Here is a 9749-nt window from a genome sequence, read left to right as displayed (position 1 = left end):
AAATCACAGACACATTTTGCAGTTTCATTTGTTTGCATGTGAGAGTGTTTTATAATCTGACATTCTGCTGTGCAGATTTAGAGCGCTCCCATTAGCTTTGAAAGCACTGCAGTGAATTCCACCATCTGTGCATTCTGACCCAGCAAAACTAAGCCCAAACCCCACATTCCTTGTCAAGATCTGAGTTCCTAATATTCTGCTCTTTTAGCTTTATTTATTCTTAAGGGATTAAAAAACAATATTGAATTGTTCCATTTTGGAAGATGAGGAAGCTGATGCAGCTAGAGCACTGTCCAACATTTCATCCATTTTTCCACTTCAAATATGCATCAGTATGTACAGCTAAGAATCAAGAAGAAATTTATATTCAGAATTTAAAGCTCATTTGAACACAGTATACTCAGTGCATTCTCTCCTTTTGTAGAAAGACCATTGCTAGTTAGCACTTGCTTAGAAAAGAGCATTTCCAGAAATACACTTTTCATGAGCTCACATGTCTTGATCAAGCTCTAAAGACTTAGAGGTTTGAAAGACTTTGTCCATATCACGTGATGAACACTGCAAAGATTTGTCTGAAGAGATGAGAGAAATTATGCACAACTATTGCAATCAAAGGCCAAGATAGAGCATAGGAAAGAGAGAACAGTTTGCACCAAGAGTGAGGTGATTGGAAGATATGTTTGGTGGTTCAATAAGTAGACACAGCTATTAACCTTCAGAGTGCCTTACCTAATACCTTCATGCCAGCATGGCTAAGACCTTTCAGCTGAAAAGCTGGGCTCAGGAAAGGCTTGACAGTCATTTACACAATACCTTATATTGTTGATTTAGGATTTCAAGAAGTGAAAAAACACCTATTCCTCTTCAGCTTGAACGACAGGCCTTCATGCAGAGCATTAAGCCAAAACAGCCAATGAGTCCATGGTAGATAGGCATTCATTTCTAATGAATAGGAAGCAGTTATTCCTGATACCTCCATATAAGTAGGCAGATAATCAGTGATCAAACCCTAGTTTTCTCCCAAACATGTTCTGAAACCTGCCTGCAGTCCATTCCAGAGTCTAGATGGTGTGAACAAGGGCACACAGGGTTTGTGTGGACAAATCACTCTACGACTCCCGTGTTCTTTCCTTCCACAGTGGGGAAGAAGGGAAGGTTGAAGGTTGAAGCAACATGCTCACATACATTCAGTACCTGTCCCCAGGAAGCCTTACTGTTGATGGCTTTCTACCTGGTCTGCAATGAGTCTTTGCTAAAGGCCAAGACACCAACAGTGCTCTCAGTTTGCATCCTCCACACTGGGAAAACCTGTCCTGCTGATTACAACACTGCCTAAGCTGACAATCACGCTTCTTTACATCTGCCAATGACTCCCAATAGATATTGTAGTGTAGTGGTATTCTCTGAATAAAAAATTAGTAGGTTGAATTTGGTGGAGATCCCTGACAAACTGTTTGTTAGATGAGGCCCCAATATCAAAGCTAGACTTATGGGGGATATATGAATCATTTGTATGTCCAGGTCTGATAGTGGAATATGAGCTGATAACTAAGGTGACTAATTAAATCAGAAAACTCTTGTTTCTTGAACTAACAGGTAATATTTGAAGGGAATTAATAGGAACCCCTGAGGCTGAAATAGGAACATGACTTTTGAACTGTGCTGAAATGCATTGGAATAGTTACACTTCTTTGTGAGACAGACTATACAGAAAAATATAGAAAAAAGGAACCTGTGTGTTAAAAACAGGGATTGTCCTTTCTGAGTAGGAACATCTGACAGCTAAGACAAATTGGTTCAGCTTTGTCATTTAAAATAGTAACAGACTTTTTGTCAAGTTGCTCTCTCAGGGGTAGATCCTTACAAAATGAGAGCAATGATTCCATTAATTTGTGTCTCTTCTGTGGTCCCAGGTGATATAGTTAATATAGTTTCTGTAATGTCAAGTTAATATTTGTTCCTCCTTTTGATGCATTCTTCTATAAATTTGTCCTCAGCTCATCTTATACCTTCTGGTAGTAGAGAAGCTGAGAGTTGAGAATAGAGGCTTCAGGCTTCATCTAAAAAAATTGTAAGAGGGATTAAAATGAAACTTTCACACGTGTCTTCAGATGCAACTTAGGTTCTAGTTCATCTGCTTTTTTATTCTACTTCATGCTTTTGAACCCACTTGTGTAAATAAACACACCTCCCTAAATTCAGTTAAACTATGGCTGTTTAACCCAGCTGAACACCAACCAATATCAGACCAACTCAATACCTGGACATTTCACAGAGTATGCCATCTTCTTCCTTTCACCTTTATCTCCACCTGGAGGCCTGGAGAAAGAGCTTGCCCTCAGTTCAGGGAACCTCCATTAGAAAATGGAAAAGAGCCTAGTAACACCGGTGATCAGCAGATCTTCTATCATCTCTGCTGTTTCATTTCTTGAATTAGGTGAAACAATTCAAAAACTTATCAAGAGGAAGCTTTTCAGGAAGGGATTTCACCTAAACACTAATTTCTGTTTTATACATCAATCAAAATTGATGAGATTAAATAGCTAACAGAGCAGTTATTGATATTCTTCATGGCTCTAGGAATTTGTAAGTGGTATTCTCAGAGGTAAAATGAAAACTGGTGTGAAACAGTTTTGTATGTTTCCTGTGATGCTTCTCTCATAGTGACTGCAAGGGAAAAAACCACTATGGTAATTTGGTACATACAGGAACCACTGAAAAGAGGTAAGTGTTTGAAAGCAATACACCCCAAGATTATTTTTTTTCATTCCACTTGAAAAAAAAAAAAAACCACACACAAGTAAAATGTAGTCAAAATTCATGCTGATCTCTCAGGCTAACATTGTCATGGGTGAAAACTTCAAGGAAGTTTGTATTCCATTTTTTTACTTCTGTGCTCTTTTAGGAATTTTAATTTTTTTCTTGGATAATTACATCTCTGACATAAGATGAGTATAATTAACAGAGAAAATGGTATATATGCTGACTATAACAGCACTAGCTGATTTGCCAGATAACTGCTATGGCCTGGTTTTTCAGAATCATTTTATTACCCTGGATAGTAGCAGACATGCCTAACTGGAACCACCTCAACTTGTTTCAAGTCATGAAATCCTGGGACCTCTTATTGGTTTCAGTCGTCTCAGGATTTTGCAGGCATCCTCAAGATTTCCCCTTAAAATAATCCACTTTCAAAATATTTATTCTTTTGATAGCTGAATGCGAATGACTCCCTCTTGTCAATAGAACAATAGGACTGAAATTTCATGTGCAAATCTGTATTGCTCAGGGAAGACATTTTTTAGAATTGGCACAGAAGCTTTTACTGTAATTTTCAAAATGTGCCTCTCTGGGTGGGAGGGAGATGTGTTCTCTTTAAACTAAAAATCAGCATTATCTGTCTTTTGTTAACAAAAGTTCAAGACTCTCATGTCATTCATGTCTTTTGTAAAATTGTCCCCAAGCCTTTTTTTAATAGCCTGTTTACCAGCTGCTAAGCAAAAAACACCTAACAATAAAGAACTGGAAAAAAATTGGTCACAGCTGCTTGCTACCATCTATTTTATGCTACTTATGTTTTGCATTTAAATTAGATAAAGTTTTGGTTCAGTAGAATAGAGCTTTCAATTCTCATTTTTTAAGGAGTAAAATTATGGACTTGAGGTGGGTGAAACCAGCACTAGATTACTTTTATTTTTGCTTCTGAGTGTGGGGTTCAGCTGTGAGATGTAGCTGTTTAATAAATAATAAAAAAAGTCATAATAACAAGGAAAATAGATCTAAAATATTTTGGACCAAAGTGGCATTAGGATTTTTCGGCTATGTGTTTGATTATAGTCCAGGTCAAAGGAAGGCAGCTTTTACTTCTGCAGAAGAAGAGGAAGGTCCATGATACATTTTTTTTAAAATCTCATTGTGATTTGGTTACAGTGTATTTCACTTTACGAAGAAATAACTTTTAAGACATACTGCAAGTATCTTTGTAACTCCACTGGCTGCAAAGGGATTAAATACGTCTAAAAGTCGTCAAAAACTTTACCAACTATCTGCATTTAAAGCGTACCATTCACATCTCTGCACATTCTTTGTTTTTCTCTGTAGAATATAAAAATAGATTTCATACACAAAGCTGTCATTATGGGGTCACAAATACACAGCAGTCATTTTTTGTTGTTGTTGTTAATCGTATCGTTCTCTTCCCTTCTCTTTTGATGTATGGAGTCTTTACTGCAGTGATCTTCCCCTATCTTTCTGGAGCATTAATGCCTATTATTGTCTGTCATTCAACATGGCTACCAATATATGAAGCCATTACTGTGCAAAGTGTACAGCCTGTGACCATATATATGTATGTATAAACTTCTGTTTAGCTTCTGCTTTTTTGCTTTGATGTCTTTGTTTCAACTCTTCTTCTTCCAGTTCTAGTAACCAATGCAGAAAGTCAGAACTTTGTTTATCATAACAGAACTGGGGGGTGGAAGCAGATTGGAAAGCAAAGGGAAAATTTTGGTGATAAAATGTTTGAATACAGTCAAATATTGACCAAGTTATACTTACAGTGCCACTGGGATTGAGTAGAAACATATCCACTTTTAAAAATGATTATTTGTTTGGTTTACTGTAATACCTAACACCAGACCGAAAGCAAAATTAGTTGCTAGACGCTGTACAACTGAAAATAGAAGGACAATACCTAGCCAGAAGATCTCACAATTTAGGTGTAAAACTTCCGTGATTAAAGGAGCTCATATCTGGGAGCTGGTCACATCCTCTTGGAAAGACAAACTCATCTATTGTATTCCAGCTTGTTTACTAGTACTTTCTATATTTTCTCGTGAATAAAACGGGTTTTTTTCTGACTGAATTTAGATCTCCCTAAGGTCTGCATATATTGAATGTCCTGATCATGTGGGCTACCAAGTCTGCTGCATTTCCTTGTACCTGGAATTCCAGAAGAACGCCCTAGCTTGAAACCATCCTTGACATTATGAGTTGCTGTCTATCTCTTCTGTCATAAGCTGCTGCTTTCTTTAATTGTTGGTCCCCTGAATTTACATATGTCCAACCACTTGTGCTCAGTTCTGTTTGTTCTGCTTTTGGCTAACTTAAAGCATCCCAAATATTAGCCCTCGATGGAATTTATAGTAACTTGCTTTTCTTTCAGATTTCAGCTATCCTGATGCTCATTGCTCCATAGTCTTTTCATTCTTCATGAAAAGAGGGTAATAAGACAAAGATGTATTATAGACTACAAAATGAAAACAGTATTTTAAAGTAATACAGAGATATATTAGCTAAATCATTATTCATAAAATCTCAAGTGTCTCAGTTATCAAAATCAGTTTAACCAATACTATGGATAAATCTGCAATGTTCTTTAATACCCTGCTTACTCAAAGTCTGAAACCATAGAGCCCCGTTATTAGGCATTTGAATTTGAGATAACCTGCTCCATGGAAACAGTGGGAGACTTCCAGCTCTTCCTGGGTCCAGTGTGCAATCCCTTTCTTCCTGAACACTTCAGACACTCTGAGGCATCAGAATGACAATTACAGAGGGGTATTACTGCAGGTGGTATGATCAAGCACAGGAAATCTTAAGTGATTTTTTCTTAAATCCAATGAAGAACAGAAATAGTTATGAATGTGGAAGGTATTAACACTCATACTCTGGACAATTTCTCCCTCATTTTTCTTTTATTTCTCTTCTTTTCAGATGTTTATACTTCTAAAAATCTTGACTTTCTTTGTTAGTGAAATTGTTTCCTCTTGCAACAGAGCTTGACCCCTTTGAATAATATAAGGCAGCGATATGTACTTATCAAAAGAAGCCTTGACTCAAGAATGCTGTGTGTTGAAATTTCAAATGGAAGTAAGAGATCATATAATTTCCTATTGCTTTGAGCAACTAAATATAACAATTAGATGTACTGGGGCACTTAAAAATATATTTTATTTCTATGAAGGAATCTGGTTAGAAAGCTTCTCAACTGCAATGCTTACTGGTTTTATCACAGCTTGTGGACTTTATATTGAAATCTGATTTTATTTATGCAAATTGACCTGAATATTTTTTTTGCACTGGACTCTAGGCTTTTTTGTTGCTTTCAATAAAACAATACAAGTCAATCTATATAACCTCTTGCAGTTTTTAAGGTTTGCTTTTATTTTTTGCTTAATTCCACTTTTACTTCCCATTTTTATTTTGAACTGGTAAGTATGTAGAGAGATAACCCAGCTACCATCAATATCTTTCAAATTTTGCATCTTGCCAAGATTTAAGAAACAAAACTAATATATTTGGGCTGTAAGATATTTGTTTTCTCATCAGATTTATGATAGGCTGAACATTTATTTTCTTTATTCTTGTTTGAGAGCTGTAATAGATCATCATAATAAGTTACATAATTCTGGGCAACCCTCATCATACACACTTCTATTTCAGATGACACATGCACTAATCTGAGAGAGTGGAATGTTAATCTTGATAATGATAATTTCTGTTATTTCTCTGGAGCTTTTCATCCTATAGGGTCTGAAAGCATTTAAAAGACTTACTGTGCATAACTGATTTCTGCCACACCTTTAGAAAAGCCCCACTTTCTTGCAAAGGTCATTGGCACAATGAGAAATCTTTTTTTCTTCTACAGGTTTGCAGTTGACAGTGAGGTTCATTTTGCATTCAGCATGCATGTTTGTGCTAAATATTACAGTGACAGGCACACTGTAACTACCTAAGACAGGAAATACTGTTCATGCACAGCCTTTTAAAAATCAGTACATAGCCATAAGATATCTGTATGCAAAAAAATTCACATACATAGCCTTGTGGATATGCTATGTTGAGAATGTTTGCCAGATCTTATTTTGGATTCTATTTACAGTCTAAGCAAAATGTTGCTCTCAATTCATGTTCACTGACATTAGTTAAGAAATAGCTCACAATGGTGGTATTCAATACCAGAGTGAATAGAGAAAACAGGAAACACGAGATAAATGTAGTAGAGTCCTGCGATCTATAACGTCCAGCTCATGCCTGGAAAGGCTAACAACTGGACAAAGGAATTTAAGGGACAATTTGGGGTCAAGGAAGGTCTGGGAAGGAAAGAGGCAATTGAAAGCTCCATTCTATCAAAAGCTTTTCAGAAAAAAATAAGCCCAAGATCCAGGGTAGTGACCATGTGGAGAAATTCCTCCCACAACACCTTGAAAAGGCTGAGGAAAAAAGGTGGATATGGATGGATGGTATGACTTTATGAGACCTTCCGAGTGGTACTGAGCGTAATCAGGAAGAGTCTTAATGACTATCCAAGGAAAGAGTATAAGGTTAAAGCAGGATCCAGAAAGAGTGAAGGAGATGATGCTAATTATCATATCTTTGTGATCTCTTTAAGAATTTCAAGCATGGATGCACTGAAAGGATTTAGTACATGGCAAAATCACCACTACAGCCATATGTTGAACTGGTTCAGGCATTCCTGCTACAGTCATATTGGACCAAGTCAGTAAATAACTATTCAATGGCAGGAATTTCTAGGAGCATCTGCGAGTTGCAGGAAGTGGTGCTACCAATTCCACAGGCCTCTTCTTTTTATATCCCATGCCTATAAAAAGTGAGAAGAAATCATATTGCCAGCAGAGATGTAAAATCAGGTCGGGACTGTCGCTGGTTATTTAAAGATATTGCAATGCTTTTTGTAAGACTGAACATATCACATGATGTATCTTGGCTAAATTCCATCTTTTATAATTACATGCTCTCCCCCCCTTCCCAAGATTTCTTGCTGTCACAAGAGGATGCAGCATTATTCTTTCTCCTGGTCTATATGTCTGTGTAGTAGTGTTTTAATCTCCCTGTGATCTCTCTGAAAGACAGATTCTAGTTGCTCAAGATGCAGCATGGTCTCTGCATCAATCTCTCTAGCTTTGTTGTGGATGGAGAGAAAAAGAGTTACAAAATTAATACCCGGTCAGAGGTGCCATTTTTCTCCCTGCTTAAGTATAAGCACAAATATGTTGGTCTGCCTTCTTCCACCCGTTCCTTGTTTCCTACAGTATAATCACTCCCTGGAGCAGTGGAAGGCTTAGTACTTTAACTCTAAAAAGTACTTTGAGATCATTTTAGTCAAATAAACCACTAGTATCCCATTAGTACCACTAATACTTTCAGAGCATTGACCAGCTTGTGCTTCCAGTTTGATGAGCTGGTGATTGTAGCCCTTAGATGGCATTTTGATAAGCAGAATCCAGGGGGAGTTGTTACTGTTAGCTGCTTGATGAACTGCCAAAATTTAACCAAAAGCAAACAAGGGGTGTGTGACTATAAACAAAAAAATCTCAGCCACCTAATGCTATTTTAATACAATTTTCTCTGCGGGCACAATGTTTGTTGGTGGAGAAGTACCCACAAGCTTGTTACTTGGAAACACAGGCAGACAGTCCACTGGAGTAATGGTCTGGTCTGTGCAGTCTAGTAGCCAGCTGTGGGCAATAGTGGATATTTGAGAGCCAAGCCTAGTGGAGATTTCTACTGGTACTTCTGGACAAATGCGCCATGCCAAAAGTAGTATTCCCCTTACAAATATCACAAAAGGGATATCCTGTCACAAAATTGAATTGTCTAAGAAAAGAGGCTACTATTTCTCACCTGGATCACTCACAAATTGGACTGAGAGATTTGGGGAGAGGCTGATCAAGCTTCACTGCAAGTGCCAAAACTATAACTTTTATTTCTGTGTCCAGTAGATTTCTGTGTCACTCGGTCTGCATCCTCATGGAAATCAGACTCTCAGCAGACTTAATTCCTCTTTACTTCAAGGGCTCTGCTTTGATGACAACTGGCCTGATTTCTCACTGCTTTGCCCATTTCTTGAGAGATCTATTGCAGTTTAAACCAGTGCCATTTATCAGTAGTATCATCTCTATATGCTCCATTATACCCTCTCTGCTCAGGAATATAAGATGGTTTATGCACTAGGTGGTGAATAATGACAATTACAGCTCCCTCTCCCTGTTTTACTTCTAAATTTTCTCTAGTAAATACATGCAGGTCTAAAAGGGAATAACACCCTTAGGTAAGTATTGATCTCATATCTTTCCTTTGGTAAAGTCCCGCTCTACTCACATACCTTTTTCGCAGAAAGGTGCTCAAACATTTCAGAGGAATGCCTTTATCAGATAAAGAAGGCAAAAGAACATGGCACGTGCCAAACTCCCTACATCAGCTTAATCTTGCCACTGTGGAGCTCTACAGCAGGCAGGAGTTTGCAGGACAGCAATGTGTATATATTCTTGATGTCAGGAGCCTCTGGGATGATCTTACGATGCTGGCTGCAGCCAGAGCTTAGGAAGAACTGCTGGAGCTCAGAGCACTACTCTGCATCACATTTTGCTGCCTTTGTGTGTGTGACCAGAGAGTGGACGAGAGGAAGGACAGACAAGGTGGAGCATCCATGCACATGGCCTCGTACCACCCAGCAGGGGAATGCTTGGTGGCGACTTCAGGCAACATGCAACACTCTAGTGCCTTTACACAGTGCAACAACTTCAGCTAGGAGCTGAGAATCAGCTCTCATGTTTTATTCATCCAAGTTGCCTTTCCCCACTCCAGAAATCTACACTCATCTCTTCACTAGAGAATCTGTTCAATTTCCTCTTGTTTAGCACTGTGCTGCAGTACTCACATTTCTGCTGAGTACCTTCACTTAGATACTGATTGACAGTAATCACAAGTCCGACTTCTCAGAGTGA

The sequence above is a fragment of the Phaenicophaeus curvirostris genome, chromosome 6, assembly GCF_032191515.1.
Source record: "Phaenicophaeus curvirostris isolate KB17595 chromosome 6, BPBGC_Pcur_1.0, whole genome shotgun sequence".
Taxonomy (NCBI): Eukaryota; Metazoa; Chordata; class Aves; order Cuculiformes; family Cuculidae; genus Phaenicophaeus; species Phaenicophaeus curvirostris.
Note: the sequence above shows the minus strand (reverse complement) of the source record.